Source organism: Gallinula chloropus, assembly GCF_964237585.1.
Source record: "Gallinula chloropus genome assembly, chromosome: 6".
In the NCBI taxonomy this organism is placed as follows: Eukaryota; Metazoa; Chordata; class Aves; order Gruiformes; family Rallidae; genus Gallinula; species Gallinula chloropus.
Window position 1 is genome coordinate 10,197,176 of NC_140091.1, and position 19,140 is coordinate 10,216,315.

The 19,140-nt window shown below is 40.3% G+C and overlaps 1 protein-coding gene across 1 annotated transcript in view; it reads right to left on the reverse strand.

Moving 5' to 3' along the window:
* Window positions 1-19,140, reverse strand: part of MAST2 (microtubule associated serine/threonine kinase 2) — a gene marked incomplete at its 5' end in the record, with an annotated part of 188,223 nt that overhangs the window by 124,184 nt on the left and 44,899 nt on the right. The gene's annotated exons all lie outside the window — the stretch shown is intronic.

Consider the following 19,140-nt stretch of genomic DNA (forward strand, 5'->3'; position numbering starts at 1 on the left):
TGTCCAGACCAAAATAATATAGATGAATTTTTACCTGGATCAAAAATAGGAGACCTTATTCACAGTAGTAATGTTAGCACTCTTCATCTAATATTAGCACTAATGTTTGTGTTTCTTTTGTTGAGCTGATGTATGTATATAGTCAGTCCTATGACATTAAGTGTATCGTGTGATAAATCCTCCATGCTCGATATTCATATTTTTCCTTTAAAATTTTCATGAGCTGATCTCCATGTTATGATTTTATATTTCCACAAGACTACTCACATAGCTATTACACAAGTTCTTTAAGGAATTACGATTCACATCCTGATATCTCTTACACTGTTTAACGTGTCAGAATAAATAGGAGAAAAATCCTTTTTAATGCAAAAGAATATCTGCATGGATATTGCACCAACCTTTATCAACTGAAATACTATTTGAAGATTTCCATCCCAAAGCAATTACCACTCCTGCAGAAGAAAGCAGCTGATGAAACAGGGGGCAGAAAAGATCAGTACTTAATCCATTATCACATCCCAGTAATGCTAATCTAGGTGTAAGATTAATTTGGACTTCAAACATATTAAAGCAGCAAAATAAGATTTGCTTCCAGGAATGTTCAAAAGACAGTATATCCATATGATCAGATTCAACATTTACTGCCACCTTTCATCCATAATGTTCAGCTGAAACCCTATTTCCAAAGCAATCCTTTCAGTATTTCTCTTGTGTAAACTTGATTTGGATGTAGCATTTTGTTTGTTCCCATCTATGATTTTTCTGTTCTTTTGAATTCTATGCTTTTCCCTAAAAACTTGACAGCTACTTGACAATTCAATTCTAAAAACATCTGGGTTAGGCTGCCTGCTCTTAGCAGTCGAGGGTAAAGTAATTTTTTCCAAACACAACAATTCAGTAACCTATCAGCTTATTTCCCAGTGGTAATGGTGAATAACCTCCAAGTAGCTTACTACTGTTAAATCTGAAGTTAACTGGTTTCAAATTTGTTAGTTTTTCAGTTTGGTCTCGCTGGCCTTGATTTCAGCTCAATTTATAAAGGCAAACAGGGCTTGGCAGATTCTGACAGATACCTTCCCTTTTACTTGGGATATCAAACTGCTCAGTTCAGCTCCCACTGACCCAGGAACTCATTTCAGTGTAACAAGAACTAGCACTGTATATAAGGATTCAGAAGGCACTGCAAGACTCTGGTCTTCGATGTCCTTCTGCATCCTTACAGTCCCTCCAGCCTACCACACGGCTTTGGTATGCATCCTCCTGCCTCCTTCACCTTCTGTCACCCAAGAGAGCTCTCTCACCGCCCGGGCAGTACTGAAATGTAGGTTCAAACATACACCTATTTTTTTAAATGCTACATGTACTAAGAGATCAAAGTCTTGCTCTCCAATGCTCTGTTCTAGAGGCACACACACCAAAATCTAGGTCAAAATATTTTGCTAATGATTTCCTTGAGTTTGGTCTATCTTCTGCTAGGAAAAAAACAAACAAACAAGGGAAATAATTTGTAAATTTCCAGCACAAATTGAGGCAATTACGGTGTTGGTGGGAGAATGACATGCAACTTTTTATTCCTACTTGTCCTTGGTTTAACATTTCAACACGCACAATTCTCACATTACCCCCCTTTTTAATTAAAACAGAAATCCTCTGAATTTTATTTTAAATTTTAACCTTTAAAAACTAATATCACGTCCAAGCGCTATGAATGTTTACCTCCAGCTTACTGCTTTCAGCTGCATTTTGCAATCTTTAGAGATACTTTGCCTACATTTTCCAAAAGTCTTCAAGATCACAGACTCACAGAATCATAGGGGTTGGAAGGGACCTCAAGAGATCATCGGATCCAACCCGCTGCCAAAGCAGCTCCCTAAGACAGGTCGCACAGGTCAGTGTCCAGACAGGTCTGGAATATCTCCAGAGAAGGAGATTACACAACCCTGGGCAGCCTGTCCCAGGGCTCTGTCACCCTCACTGTGAAAAAGTTCTTCCACATATTGGTGCAGAACTTCCTATATTTCAACTTGCAGCCATTGCCCCTTGTCCTGTGTCTCCACAGACCACTGAAAAGGGGCTGGCCATTTCCCCCTGTGTCCCACACTCCAGACATTTATAAACATTAATCAGGACCCCTTCTCAGTCTTCTTTCTCAAGGCTGAACAGCCCCAGTTCTTTCAGCCTTTCCTCATAGGGGAGATGCCCCAGTCCTTTAATCATCTTGGCAGCCCTTCAGTGGACTCTCTCCAGGAGATCCCTGTCTTTTTTACACCAGGGAGCCCCAAAACGGACACAATACTCCAGGTGGGGCCTGACCAGGGCAGATGCCCTCTATTCGGACAAATCCTTGGTCTGTTCAAGGAATTAAGCATGGTGCTTTGCCACAACTTCAGATACATCCACAGATATTTTTATACTTTGCACCGTTTTTCATTTCCTGTTTCAATGTGGTTTTCGGCTCCTACGAAGCATTTTAGGGCCACGCAAATTAGCAGCAAGACAAATACCAAATGGGGAATTCAAAGGGGGAAAAATATAAAGAGGAATGATTATTTAACACCAAACTGAATGTTACTTCAAACAGATCAAAAAAGGTATCTTATCTTGTCCAAATACATTTGTATGGTTGAAAGACTGAGAAAGCAGAAACAAGATTTTAAGAGAGGTGCATTAAATAAAGGCCCATAGTATTGTTCAAACTGTTCCAAAATATGGTGCTTAAAAACAATTTCTAGCCATAACACCAACTATCAATCACTACCTGTTACACTGATAAAAGGATTTTATTATAATTTTGCACTTTCTTTAAATTGACACACATCCAAGACTAAAAGTAGCAAAAAAATGTGTGACAGGGCTGACATTTAGGAAAGAATCTGCACTCATTTCAAGAGTTATTAGAAGGGTTTTTCCCTGTATCTGTGTAGCATAATGCAGTCCATAAAGCTATGGGAATTTCAGTTTTTGAGAGTTGTAATAGAACTGACCTGGCACCTCAAACTGTTTGAGCACCTGCAGCTCTCACAGATAATTTGGGTCGGCTGTCCTTCCCCACCCCAACAACAACTCTTTCTGCACAAGATGACTATAAACGTACACCAGCCTTTGGTTCATGAAAACCAGCAGCGCTTGTTTCTTCCTTTTTATATTTAAAAAAAAATAAAAGGCAAATAAAACGATTCCATTTAAAACACTCAGCAACGACCCAGAAGCCCAGCCCACATACAAAGGTAGATTATTTTGATTTTTAAAGTTAAATATCTTACCCTGTTTTTCTGTTTGTGGGCTTGTTGGGTATTTTTTTTTTCCTTCAGGAGAGCAGGGGAGCTCTTGAAATACCAAAAGGAATTATTTTAATGCTTTCTCAAATCTGCCTCCTAGGAGTTCACAAGCACTAATTTTTCACCAAGAACACTTGGGGAGAGATTGAGTTGGCTGGCTGGGGGTGGGGGGTGGGAAACCAACACAACCATTCCATTTAAAACATCGCTTCTCCTCTCAAGTGGTCAGGTTTCATTTGCACGATGCACCCTGCTGCCATTAATTTGGCAGCCCCTCTAATCAAGCTCACTTCCTGAAAGCAAAGTAGAGAATACTGAAATGACTGTTGTTAAACTCCCAAGCTTTCAGACAACAGAAGGAACTTTGAGGCTGAAGCCTCCTTTGGAGCCCCGTTGTACAACACGCACAGCTCAGCGATGCTGTTTGACTTCACACGTGAACAAGCCGGATCTGCACGCTGGGGCTTAGGGTTAAATGAGGGATAAGGAAGGGAGGCAAAGCCCTCTTGTGAGGAGGCTTTAGTTTGCCTACAATGGGGAACTCTTTGTAAGTTCAAAAATAAAATAAAAGTAAGCAGTGGTGTGTTGAAATTCATTCATCTGATATTAGGGAGCAGTGCATAAAGAGACATAAGAAATCCAAGTTTTCAAGAACCCAAGACACCAATACCAGATGGCTTTGTTAAAAATATCAGTGTCTGTATTAAGGGTATTTAAATTCATTTTACTTCAGGAAGAAATTAGGGCACCTGAGGATTAAGGAATAAATGATTCAAAGCCACACACCAATCTCTTGAACAATAAGAAAACACAGTTGTTTCTGGTTGAAAGGTGAAGACAGAAAAACTGTTTTCTAGCTTTATGCTGCTTGCCAAGAAACACAAGCAAGGAATGGGAATCACTTCATCCACTGGCTCACTTGTTAAAGACCAAGAGGACTGTCTCCTCTGAGAAAGAAGTCATAAAGAAGCTAGATGCCGTGCAGCAACCAGGCCAACCTCCTCTGAAATCACTGCAGCAGGACCTCAAATGTTATTTTGACTTTTTTTAAGCAGAAAGAAGTATGGTTATCTTGTGGCACACAAATGCTACACAAAAAGATGAAGTTACCTGTGGAAGTATCGCTAGAGAAGTTCTACCCTGAACCTCTCTCATCCCACCGCCTTCAGTTTCACAGAATCACAGAATTGTAGGGGTTGGCAGGGACCTTGAGAGATCATCAGGTCCAACCCCTCTGCCAAAGCAGCTCCCCAGCTCATATTGCACAGGTCGGCGTCCAGACAGGTCTTGAGTATCTCCAGAGATGGAGACTTCACCACCTCCCTGGGCAGCCTGTTCCAGTTTCATGTGAATTACACAAGGGTAACTTCCAAGAAACCATTCTTTTTAGAAAGTGTGAGTCAAGCACATGGAAATCTGTCAGTTCCCACCAAAGGCACATGAAGTACCTCTCTGAGCTCCCCACTTAGACACATAACTGGATTTTTACCTTGCTATAGTCGTCTCCCCTTTGCTATCAAAACGAACTCTGGAGTTCTCTTACAGCACTGTTTTTAGGGAACTCGTTTCGCCGAGATCGCAGCAATCCACACAGCCACGCAAGGTACAAGCTCTTTCTCTTGATTCATGGTAAATCAATATTATGTTTCCAGCACCACACAACTAAATTACGTCTGTTACACCTGCTGCTGAAAGCTGTATGTAAGGGCATGGTTTTCCTTGAGTATTTCATTTTTATCAGTCCCACCGGTACTACATTGCATTCTATGTTATATTATGCCTTAACAAAAATGATTTTACTACATCACTCCATCATCTGTCTAAACTTAATCAAGCACAACATTGCCTTCTGAAAGTCTACAGTAGTCTCATGTCCCTGAGGGGCTGTCTTCATGGTAGCCACTTTGGAAGAAATATACCAGCTCAGCACTGTCAAACTATCACAATTTACAAGCAGCAGTCGTGGGCACACAGCAACACTGTCCCTGATCATACAGTTGATATAAAAATCTTTAATATTTGCTCATTTCAGTTCAACAAGGCTTAGGTGCTGTTTCATAGAAACATGGTGCAACACAACTGCCATTGTTTAGGTTTGGCCCTCAGAGCTTTTAAGGTTGAACCCGCCAAAACGGTCAACAAGCTAAGAACGGGAAGCCACGTGACATTCCCATTTAAGAAAGGAAGAGAAGATAAAAGCTAAGAAAAACAAATAGTAAATGACTGGAGACCATTAAAGAGAATAAACTGTCAGCCCACAGCCGCTGTAATCCATCTGAAAAATTATTCCTGTCCCTGTGTAAGTCCCCTCCAACCCTCTGTTGCCTTTACCTCACCACAACCATTCCACTGGCCTTTAGATTTAGCCTCACTGTTTGAGTTTAAGATCCTAACCCCCTCCCACAGGCACCCAATCATCAGCCCCATGGTCGGGTCTCTTTTCTAGTCAGTACACAATCTTCCACCTTGGACAAACTGTTCCCTTACAACCAGCAAAGCCAAAGCACACACATTTTCTTACAGAGAAGGTGATCACTAGATACACCTGAGGACAAAAAGCAGCATAGTCTTAGCAACACTTACTAACCGTCTGAGGGTCACACACTTGCTGAGAAGGAGACAACCATCGGTTTGGCTTGTTCAATTTCAAACCAAGGTAGCCTGGATTTGTTCCCTGCATGTACAAGCCAGAGATCACAGAAGAAATGGAGCAGAAAGGACCTTCTTCATGGACTACGCTAACCTACCCCAACGACATCCCATCTCATCTAATTTTTTGGGCTGCCAATACAAGTGACATTTATTAGCCTATGCTGATATAGAACAAGTGATAAATGTCAAAGTCAATTAATATTTTCATACTTTGATGGAAGCAATTTAAAAGTAATTGTATCAGGTTACAGTTGTTTAAGCTATGCCCTACAATAGGCAATAATTATATTCACCCTCATTCCAAACCTGATTTCATCACGTTGATATCCAAGAGCGTTTTGGAAAGAGAAACCTCCGGCTACAAAAGCATCTGTTGTGCTCAAACAATCCGATTTAAGAGCAGCACTGCCATTAGCAAAATGAATCATTCACAGATTTGAGCAAAGACAGGTAAAACCAAAGTTGAACCACTTTCCATCCGGAGAATTACTTGTTTGCATCCATAAACAATTTCAATGATACATAGCTCAGCTCCAAAGAGAAGAATACAAACCCAAAAAAGCGATCATTTATTTATGAAAAAAGAAATTCATTAGGACAGCAAGGTCTACATCAGGGTATTCTGCACAGAAAGCAGAAGAACTGAACATTTTATTCACTGTGTTAGGAAAAGGCTGCAGTGGGACACTTCACCCAAACGCCTGCAGCAGACAACATGTCAGAACGCGTGGCAGGATGGACCTTGTTACCTTCAGACGTATCGATGGAATTGATAGGGAAGAACAGTTAAGGACAGGGAGGTTGAATGTTAGAATAAGGACCATTGAGATCTGAAACAACTTTGTACTTTTTACTGGAGGCAAAAAGAGAAACTTCAGAGTTTATTCAGGTAGAAGCATTTATGTAAAATGCCCCTTATTATGTATTCATGCTAGAGTGCACAACTGAATTCTGCTACGGAACAGGTGAGACTATCAACTCCAAGTGCACAGATAGATGCATAACCTACCAGCTTCGAGTCACAAAACTACAAAATGGGATTTCTAATAAATTTTCAAAGTTTACATAATGATATTAACGCTTGTGAACCAAGTTTAAGGAGCTCTGCACTGAATCATTTACAGTGTAAATACGGTCTTTTCACAAAAGATGAGCATTTCTAAAGCATACCTGGCTACATTAAACCTAAATCCTTTCCATGCCACTTGAAATTCCTGTATTTTTAGGTGGCTTTTATTTTCTTTAGTTATTTCTTTCAAACATGCTGCTGACAGCCAGGGCAGGAGTTATGCTACTTACCCTGCATGATAATAAAGAAAAGCCTGAACATTCAGGTTGCAAAATATTACTAAGTCCAAGAAAGCCAACCCCATTTCTTCAATTCCTGAAAAGAGTCTGTAAACTTTAAACAGTTTGTTCCTGTGAGGCAAAAGGCTGCTAGAATATATTTGCAGCTTGGAAAATTCAGGATACATCCACACAGTCGAATAGAAAGCACAGGGAACACCTGAACTGCCTTGGATGCTAAGAGAAAAGCAGCTGCCTTTGTACAATGCTCTGGTGGACAGACAGATTCTGCTGCTCCCGTAGCTGCTGAATGAATAATCCAGATACCCAAATCTCACTATTGTGCCATCAATAGTCTTGGGTATGCAAATCTTAAAAAATAAACCCCATTTGAAGATCTAATATTGCAAACTTCAGAGAATAACACAAAATACCACTTCCTGCACAGAGTGTTTTACACTTTGGTGTCCACAAATTAATTTCTAGAAGCTATTATAAAAAAAATATGAATTAAAGAACAACCAATCCTGAGAAGCCTATCCTGTCTTGATCCCAGAAGTGGTGAAATCCCACACCTTCTAGAAGTCCCATAAATACTAATGGCTTGGTTGAAGCAATTTAATGCAAAGTGAAAGAGGACCCACTGCTAAATCATACGGGAAATAATGCCACATATTCACAACTGGCTTTAAATGTCTCTTGACACTTTGGATCTAGAGTCTTTTCTAGGGGTTACTAAAATACTTGCAATATACTTTAATAATTTGTTAGACCAATAGCAGGAAGTTCCACTCTTCAGCATGCAAAGCCGCTTCACATTTATCCCTTGAAAACACAAGAACACTACCTGCTCCGCACCAACACCGACAGCTTCTCAACATCAGCTTTTCACTTGGCCTGTTTTAATTAGGTTGCCTCTTACAATAGCCCACTGTATTTCTGCGTGGTGGAGAACCTGAAGAGGCAACCATAATCAGCAGAACTGACAGGGAAAGCAAAAAAAAAAAGCGCTCAAACCAATTTCAACTTCTCAGCTGATGACATAAGCCCAGAAGCAAAGTACACGCTGCCTCACGGCAGGACATTTCTTCTCATTAAAGAGGTAAGTGGGTCTGTGTGAGCAGCGCAGACTATTAAAGATAAGCAGATTAAACATGAGTCTTGCAGCACGGCAGCAGCGTGTTGTGTTGCTAGGCTGGAGAACTGGCTTTTCTCTTCAGATTTGGGGTTTGTGGCGTTCAGGAAGTACAAAACGAAGTGACGGGAACACAAGTGATGCACCCCGAGCGGCTAATGGTGAGGAAGAGAAACAAAAGACACTTTCTACACAGCAACCCTGGCAACTCCAGGGAGCAGCAAAATCTGTCCATCCCCCTGGCAACAAGCAGGTCGGTGGAGCAGGCACTTTCAAGCCAATGAAGCCTATGAGAAAGATACTACTGCTTATGTTTACCTTTGTCCAACACCTACTTAGATGATACACATACAGCCCTGCGTTCACACAGTCCTCTGCTAACAAGTCCTTCCTTCACACAATTTACTACTGCCATTCTTATCCAGTGAAACACAGGCTGAAAATATAAAGCTTAGTTCAGCTACACAAGCATTCATGAAGTCCTTACTGACAAACTGAAAGCACTTATTTAAGCATAACTATCGCAAATTATCAGACCAATTTAACAATACCCTGAAGACAGCAGCTAAATACTCTCTTTTCTGCCTGAGCAAACCATTTAACCTTCTCTCCTTGTCCACATTTCAAGGACTTCTCATTCTGACAGGCTTTCACATTTTTTTCACTTGGTGTATTTTCCAGTGTCTTCAAAGCAAATGCAAGGAGAGTATGTTCCCCAAACTCAGCTCTGCTTCCTACTGCAGTGCAAAGCAGACCACAAGCACATGTCCTTAAAAACTCCAGCCAGCGTGAAACCTCAGGGGCCAGGCAGATACCCACAAAAAATCAACGATGCTCCATACCTCTCCGAGCATGAATCCCCAGTCCTACAGCAAGGGGTAGGATACTCACAGAATCATCGAGTGCAAACACTACACCCCATAACAATCCATTGCCTGATGTTAGAACAAACAGCACCCAAGCACAAGATTTTAACAGACTTGAATAATAAAACTTCACAATTTGTTTCCACAGACTGATTTAAGTCCAAAAAGTTGCTTATTTAGTTAATGGAGTAGCCACTAACCTGTAGTCAGTGTTCCCCAGTCCCTTCTCCTTACTCACGTCCCTTCAAACACTCCACCTGAGCAAAGCCAGACAACCTCTGTATAACAAGTTCATGTGGCCTTCACCATTGTGCTAATGCTAAAATGGATCAGCTACTATTTTTCATGGAAACTGAAGACCTGAGAGTATCTTCTGGAAACTTTAACAAATTTTAACTCATTTCAGGTGTTAAAAAATGGACTGGGAGCATGGGTATCAAGCTAGAGCACAAAATCTTCTTCTTTTAAAAGTTAGGTTGAATATATGAAGCTATAAACTAGCATTTTTTTGAAGAAAAATGGCATGCAATTTCTTGAATCCTAAGATAAGGCTACAATTTCAGTATCTGCATAAATCATTTTTATTTATCTTCTCATATTACCATCTCTTCTTCAGCTGTCAGTACAACTGGTGACTCTCTACATCATCACTGCTGGAAGCCCTTCAGCAGACATCTGATCTGTGGCTTCAGTCATGTTCCTGGTAAATTTATAAGCAGTATAGTAAGTCTTGTTAATGCAAAGAATCTAAATTAGAAAAAAAAAAATGTCATTATGTTCCTTGGGAAATTTGTTTTCTCTTTTGGAGTTTTGAATACAAGTAACTCCAGAAAAACACCTTGAGTTATTCCAGGCTTGAAATGTTAAACTTTACACCCAAATTTCTGATGTTATCTTCCCGAGGCAACTCTCATAACTGAAACAGCCACATTGTTTCTAAACATAATTGCAAAAAATTGTCTCTTTTCTTTCTAAAGAACACTTAAGTTTGTGCCTTCAAATTAGACCTGTCAGCTTTGCTTTGATGTAAACACTGTCATTCTCCCATTGCAAAGCCATTATTCCATGTACACACGAGAACACAACTGGTAATTACAGGAAGCCAGTACATATGCACCACTGTCTGGCTTGATGAAGAGAACTGCTATCCCATTTCCAGCATTTATTATTCCAAGATTTTAGAGGAATGCTATTTAAAACAATCCCCTCAAAGATCATGAGGAAAGCTGCTCAAACTTTTTAGATCTCAATTTGCAAGGGCAAATTTTTTCCCTTTGCTTCCTTTAAATACATCATAGGTATCCCAGAAGGATACAGAACACTCACAAGGGAGAGAAAACCATCCCTTTCAAAACTTGAACCTTTTCTTTTGTTTCAGCACACTTTGCATTGTCTCCCACCAAGCCTCAAGCCCATACATATGGACTTACATAGTCCATATGTAATAGGTATTGTGTTTATATATATATATTATATTGTTATAATATACATATGTATTACTATGGACTATATAAGTCCAGGCTAAACTCCAAACCAAGGCAACCAACATCTCTAGCCAGAGAAGTTTGGTTTGTGGGCCACTGGAGTAAAGGATCTGGGAGAGTGGGGGGAGTTTGAAGAGGGGTGCAGAGTAACAGAGAGTTCTCGGATGAACAGCTCAGCGTGGCACTATAAAACACGCAAGTCAAGAATCAAAGGTGGAAAAATGAGGAAATCTATAAAATTTTTTAATTGACTCCAAGTCAAATTTCTTCTAAAGGCTGCCAAAGCAAAGCTACACTTCTCCTGAGAGGATGTCCCATGTTTCCCACGGCAGGATACCTTGTAGCAGGCAGCTCTAAAAACTCAATTCCAATAGACTCAGAACAGCTGAAGATTTTCATATGTGTATGTTTCATGCTAAAGTTAACCTTAAATGTTAAATTAACTTGAAATTAATGTATTAGCCTCTCCATTAATACATATTTCAAAAGTACTAAACAAGCAGAACAAATAACCCCCCCAAAATTTGGAGTCCCATCCAGTCTCCCTTCACCATCTACAGCTTCTCTTCATTTATAACACAATTTCTACTTTTATCTTTTTCTAAAAATACCAGAAAGCAACATTTGTACTAACTGCATGCTTTATTAGATCCTGTAACCAGCAAAGCATGTCTTCAATAATTACAAAAGACACTCTTAAGGAAACACAATTGTAGAGCATATCGTATTTCAGAGTCTTTAAATGATGTCCAGAGACATCCCAGAGACGGTTTAAACTGTATGGAAAGCTGAGTGGCACAGTAAGACTTCTCTTGTTAAATGTATGGAAGCTCAGAGTTTCTGTAACCACTGATTCCCTGATTCCCTTTCCCCATAAACCAAAAAAAGTGCTTAGTCCTTTGGGTAAAATAAAGAAGCTCCGAAACACATATACCAAATATTCTGAGATTATATTCTCCATGCCCTATTTCTCCACCTCTCCCAGGAGGAAAATACACAGTTTATCTTTAGAAGGAAGAAATCACTCTTCTCTAGGGTTTTTTTATTATTTTATATGTATGTATTTTTGCCAAACATGCTGTGCAGTAGAAACCACCAGCCAAAATAAACACATTGAAGTACGGTCATGCAGTTTGTGTTTCACATCTGCACCCTAACCAGCACCAAAAGGGTCCAGAATAAATGAACTAGTTGAACTTAGCCCAAATTGCAGCCAAAATCCAAGGGGAGGTGGGTAACACTCTATGGGTAGGTGGGTGCAGATAACTCTGGTGACGGTAACATCCAACCACATCGAAGTACTGCTCGAGTACCACATACTCAGAATATAAACTCCATGTGAAGTATCTGAAATTTGGAATATGGCACTCCCTGTTACTTTTCTTCCTTGTAAGGATTTGGGGAATAGATAATTTCCTGCATGTGCAAGAAGACTAAAAGCATACATGCAGCAGCTTTTTGTCTGTACCAGCAACAACAAAGGATACACATGTACAGGAGGGAACAACAAACAGGTATCCTCATAACATTTGTATTTTACCCCATTAGAGGTGATTTGAAACTCACAGATCTCTGCCCAGAGCAGTAGAAGGAGCTCTACCACCTGTCCCTGGTAGCAACTTATGTCAACAGTCCAAGTTCAATAGCTAAAATGAAAGCCTAGAAATTTAAACATTCTGATATTAGAAGCATTTTCTCAGCTTTCTGTCAATACTACTGCACAGTCACATCAGAGCAGGAGCATGCTATGTGTGTGTATGCATGCCTGCATATTTATACAGACACAGAAACTCTGATTTTTACCTCCTGGATCTTCAATTTCCATATATTTCAGTATTACAAATCTGGGACATCAATCAAGATGCAACAAAACCAGGCTGAACTCACGAGGAAGGTGATACAGACAGGCTGCACGCCAATATATTGGCTTTATTGACTTATGGTAACCTAAAGGAACAGTTCCTGTGCCCTTAGGTTACCTGCTTACACTACTACATGGCTGTTTACTGCAGGGATCACTGCAGAAGAGAGTTCACAGAGAAGACAGAAAGTACAACATCAATGTTATCAAGTATTTTTCAGTTCATGGAGGTAACAAGAAGCACAAGGAAAATATATGCAGGACTTTATTGGAGAACAGAAGCACTGGTGATGGCAAATGGTTTATTTGTGAGGGAAAGCAAAAAAAAAAGCAGAAAAAAAGGTTTTGAAAACAGTAAGCTACCTGTGAGAGATGAGCACAAGGAAACCCGGGGTCCTTGAACAGGTAACCACTGAAAATAAGAAAAGGACTAGACCAGCAGTATTTTCAACATAGCCAGAGAAGGAAAAGTGAAATTCATTTCAGAAAGGCTAGAGAAAATGACTTCAACCCAGTAACAGACTGAAAAATTTGGTTGACATGAACAAAGAGTAAGGAGACTGGAAAAGCACCTGGAAATTCAACTTACTGCCTTCCAGACAGGGTTCTCCATAGGGACAAAAAGAGGAGAAACAAACAAACAAAATCCTTTGCTTTTGTTAAGTCAGCAGGGATAACAGGCAAAAGAAAAGATGTATGCTCAGTGTCTTCATACTAAGAACTCAATTACAGGAAGCAAGAGGGGGAAGGCAGAAGAGAAGGAAGACTGGAACATCACAAAAACGTAATAAGGATTCTACCACATAAGATGGCAGACGAGCAGGAAGATAGAGGGCAACCTCAGTGGTCCCCATCAGCACAAGTCTAAATGAACTCTGTTAGTGACAGCCAATTAATAAATAAATAAATACATAAAATCAAAAGGTTATCGATATCTAATAGGAACACTGGTCAGGAAAAAAATTAAGATGATCAATTTGTTCATCTCAATCAACCTCCAGCAATTTTTAAGTATTACATGAAACAGTACCAGCAGGTTGTGGGCAGTATTCTTCTATACCAAAATACAAAGGAAACAATACTTTCACAGTGCAAGTGATTAAGTACCAGAACAGCTGCCAAGAAAGGCTGCAAAATCTCCATCCCTAGAAATACTCAAACCAGCCTGGGCAAGACCTTCAGTAACCCGATCTAACTTTGGAATTAGTGCTGCTTTGAGCACAGAGGTTGGATTAGAGGACTTTATTTAGGCCACGATGTTCATTTTGAAAGCCATCAACATCCAGTTTGAACTAGGAAAGTAATTTATTTTCTTTTCAGTGGTGGCTTTCCAAGCTATTATCACTCAGCTCCCCCCAAAAAGTAATTAAAACATACTGCCTTGGCAGTACCAACATGGCTTTTGTTCTCCGCCCCCAATTTTAAGACTTTAAGTTATCTATAAAATGGTCACTTTTCTGAGCCACAATTTCTTCTGAACTCCAAGATCCAGAGGAAAAAAAAAATCCAACATTAATTTCCTTTTGGACTTACACATATGCCTTACTTCTTGATGCCCTTGTACCCCATTTTCTTGGTTTCTGAAGCACTGTTTTAATGTAGATATTAAATACACCTGTATATATATACACATGTATTTATACACACCTACCCAAGTGCGTAGAGGCACAAGGCCACATAGGAACAGTAAATGCTCAAGACTCCTACAGTCATCAAATTCCACCATACCCACACATTTAACAAGGGAAGAGCATTCTCACTCCCAGCACATCTGCTGCTGCCACTGGTAGGGGTTTGGGTTCCTCCAACCTCCTTTCCTTTTCCAACAGTCATCTCTGAAGCATCGCCATGAAAACCTGAAAACCACTCCCCCACATGCCTAAGAGATACAACATCCCAGAGGAATTCTAGGCTCGGGAAGCTCTAAATGATCAGCAGATAGGATTGAAAAAACCCAACCAAACAAACAAAACCCAAAAAAATCCCACCAGAAACCATTTTCTTGGCTATGAAGTTCCAACTAGCTAAATATGTTGAAAATAGGTAGCAGTTTATCCAAAACTTATCGTACTTATTCCTATATACTCAGTTATACAAACATTAAATACAGTTGACTTGAAAATGTGTAAATGCACTCCCATAACACACCGTCACCACGTTATGTGCAGCATATTGTGCCAAACTATTTCAGTAATGTCAATAAGCTGGCACAAAGAGAAATCTAATTGAACACAACATGTAAAAAGGGGAGGCAGGGAACACACTCAGATAACGCACCAACAATCCCATAATTGCCTGAAAGCGTCACTGAGGTATGAATGGTAGTTAAGTTAAACTGGTACATTTGTTTTCCTCAAAGGAAGGTAAATTAACCATGCCTGTCCTATTGTTTAATAGGCGAGGTTCCTGGTCTGTGAACAATTATTTATGCTAGCCACTATGTAATAGGCTATATAACATTACAAGAAGGAAATGAATACATACATACATACATACATACATACATATATATATATATGGTGCTTTCAAGCAAAAATCTGCTCCATGCCCAGGTCACACAAGGTTTTGGTGCTGACTCACTTCCAGCTGGTTTACTCTGTAAGAATCGGGTCAGTCGTCATACGCCACTGACACAGATTACTGTGTATGTCACACTGCCACAACTGGAACAGACACACACACAGCCCCACGACACAGTAAATCTTCACTAGCACGTTAAAGTTCAAAACCAAGTCACAGGAGTATGTATTTCAACTTAATACTTCTATTTTCACCACCCACCATTATTTTGCATCGTAGAACTGCATCCTGGGTTTGGATAACTGTGGGTTAATAAAGCAGCACAGCTCTAAAATAAATTAAAATGTTCACTCTGCTTTGGCATCCAATTTCTAAACAATGCTCAACTAAAATGGCCACTCCAAAGCAAGTCTGAAAAGTGCCCTACCATGTTACTGTAAGCATCTGTACAAGTGAAGTTTTTATGTAAGCCTTGGAGTTCAGGCTTCACTTCTTTCCATAAGAATATTCACAGGACTGCTGGACCAAGCAGTTAATAAACTGCATTTTATTACTTTAGTAAAAACCCCTCTATTTTTAATTAATAAATTACTAGAAAAACTCAACTTCTAGCATCACTGTTACACTCTCAGTCAACCTTTGATTTACTTCAGAAGAATGTCATCATTTTCATGAGGCTGTCAACACTGAAAGCAGGAGAGGAAAAAAAAAGAAGGAAGACTGAAGTTACACTTACCTGCAGGCCTCTTCTGCGAAGAATACTTGAATCATCCATATTTCAACTCGCTGATCACAAACTCCTGTTAAAGCTGCCTTGCTCCTGGCTAGCTTTGCTCTCTAACTGTTAAAGAAGTCCATTATTTTCAAACTTTTCTCCCCCTCCTACACTCCCCCCCACCCCACCCCGCCCCGTCCTCTCGCTAAAAATAGGACGTGGTCTTTCACTTGCCTGTCATGAAGAACTGCAGCCACGGTCTCTGACTATCTGTATGTAATTTTGTCTGCCTCTTTTGTGGCAGATTTAGCAGGTCACATTGGAAAAAAATCTGTTTGACTTTCCAGATCTTTTCAAGGTTGGATGTCTCGTTCCCCTCATACACACAACTGGCTAGAAATATATAATAATCCACGGCTCCACGTAAGGCCAAAAGAGTGGAAATTAATTCAGATCCCCCACACACCTATTTTTGCTTTATTTCAATATACTTGAGCTGTTATAAGGGATCAGGAAACTACAACAGCTGCCTTCATTTACTGTTAATAAGCTCACCAAATCCAGGTCACATTCCCTTTAAAAAACACACAGTCACACTTAACTAAAAAGAAAAAAAAGAATCAATTCTGCGGACACGCGGCACACAGAGGTGTTCAAAAGAGGAAAAAATCCTCACTATGAAAAAAAGAGAGATTTTATTTTCCCAAATTTTGAAAAATTCCTTTACTCCTTCGTTCGACAAAGCAAACGTCAGATTCTCCAGATACTGTGGCACATTCTTTTGTTTCTGCTATCTCTGAGGTATGCTGCTCTCCTCCTCGCATGCAGCAGGCACGGCACATGCTTTAGTTCACTGCTGAGATCCTACCACTCTGCCCTGCTGAAGGCTCTGGAACACATGTTGCAAGTTTCTGAACATTTAAGAATTCATTCATCTATTCATCAGTGACAGAGCTGCCTTAAGAAGCCCTTCCCTCTTCGTCATCCACGGCAAAAAAAAAAAGGGGGGGGGGATGATGCACAGTTGGGCTGAGCCTTTTTCAGTCTGTCCTGCAGTTTCTGTTTTCCAGCTACCTTCACGCAGCCAAGTCCAGCAAGGTCAGAAAAGGCTTTGCTCCTTTATGCACAGTATCCCAGTTGTATTTTAAAACAAGCTCTTAGCCTGTTTTGATAAATAAGCGACGGCGACGTGTCTAACTATACCAAACACCCCTTCAATAAAAATAAGAACCTAGATCTGTTCACCTCGGTGTTATTTAAATTACTGAGCACGTCTGGGAGCCTTTGTCCTCCGCGTGCCCCTTCTACATTAGAAAGAAAAAAGGGAAATATTGCAAATATAATGCACAACCTACCGCCCCAACGACCTTCAGTATTTTAGCAGAAAGCTAAAGCAACAGATTTCACCTCCTGATAAACGCTTAGGAAGAGACTACGTATAACTTCTGAATATAAATACTGTATTTAAAAAGACCCTAAGCTCAGCCTCTGAAGGACTTCACGAGATAGATAGACAGATATAAAAGAAATCAAACTTCACCAAGAGCTGTGTTTATGAGGGGATTTCAGCCAGACATCATGAAGTGTGCAAAAGCAACAACAGCGAGAGCCCAGACCGTAGGCTGCCTACCACAGCTTGAAGAAGTGTTCCTGTTCCCACAGTTATGACAGCTGCAAACCACAAGGAAAGAAAAAGGTCTCGATACGAGCCCGCAGGTGGACGGTGCTTAAAAAGGAATATATATTTACATGGAAATCTTTAGCTGATCTTCACGCTAAGTGACCGAGTCACATGAGCTGAACGCATCATTGTAAAGTCAGCTGAAAGCAGATACAACTCAATCCCATTCACCAGGCTTTTTCTGATCCTCTGCAGAGCGAGTGTGGTCTTTTATTGCCAGTAGCTAATAAATCCTCATCTACGCCGATACCTCCTTCCATCTGCCGGTTGAAACAACTGAATGCTGAATTAGGTCTGCGGAGTCTTTGTGAGCTCCCCAACAGGGCAAGCAGCCACGCAGGGGCTGAGCAGGCAGCTCATTTGCATGGAGTATACTGTACCATATAAAAAGCAGCGCGCTAGTAAAAACAACTCAACGAGACACTTGGTTTTAAAGGAACAGCATCTTCTTTTGGGAAACGTAACGGGAAAACATCAAGCCCTGCACAAAACCCTGCGTGAGACCTTAAGAACATGGCAGCAGGGAGAACAGCAACGTAGAAATGCAGATAAAACTCTGTTTAGAAGCAGACCGAAACATCAGATGATCATATTTCTCCGCTGCTATAAAACTCATGATGTATTTCAGCATCACCTCCCGTGTTTTGCCATCAAATGAGCTTCCCAGAAAAAACATTGCAAAAAAACCCTGTAACTTCACTTATCAGACATCAGTCAAACAAATTCTACTTTTACTTCTAAAAAATCCCATAGAAACAAAACATTTTGGCATGCAGACTCATGAAACATTACACGCATTTGGCAGCTGATTTAAGTCTACAATAGATTTTAGGAGTATTTATATTAGACAATGCAGTAACTGGATCATTGATCTTACCTCCTCTGACTAAGGCCACCAGCATTAAACAACATGTACTGGGAGAGGAACCAAGGGATCTGTGCAATACCATCCACCAATTATGCAATACCACTCACATGGTATTTTCCTCCTAAATCAGCCACTAAATGAAAAGGTTTAAGCCTGATAACAATAGTATAGAAACACCTCTTACTTCTACGCCGTACCTGAAAACGTGCCACATGCACCATCTAATCCTTCCTGGATTCTTTACCTTAATATTCAGACACTGCCAATCCTCAAAATGTCTTCACAAGTGACTTAGAATTGATTGAGGCTGGCACGAGTCTCAAAATACCATGAGTATCATCTGTTCTCTTCCAAATTTCAAGCTTTCTTGGGGAGAGTGCTCTCAGATTGGCTGCCTGCCACACTTGCCCAGTTTCTGGGGTAGAAAAGCCAATCAGGGCTGCTGCGAAAAAGCAGGCATGGCTTTTCCTCTACCTTCCCTCTCCCCTTCCCTTCCTCTGAGGAAACAATCCTTATTTCAGTGTCAGATCAAAAACCACCACCCCAAATGCAGTGACCACCTTTTTCTCCTTCCTATTTAACTGTTAACACTCTTCCACTCTCATTTTTGGTTCCTTCAACAAAATCTACTGCAGAAAAGCAATGAGGAAAGAGGGTGGGAGGGAACACTTAGTACCAAACTGAATCAAGCAAAGGACAAATTGAATTTAAAAGTAACTCTTTTTGACATGGACAATTTTTCTTACAAAATATTACCTTTAGAAATGTATCTGTCATTTCATTAAGAGAT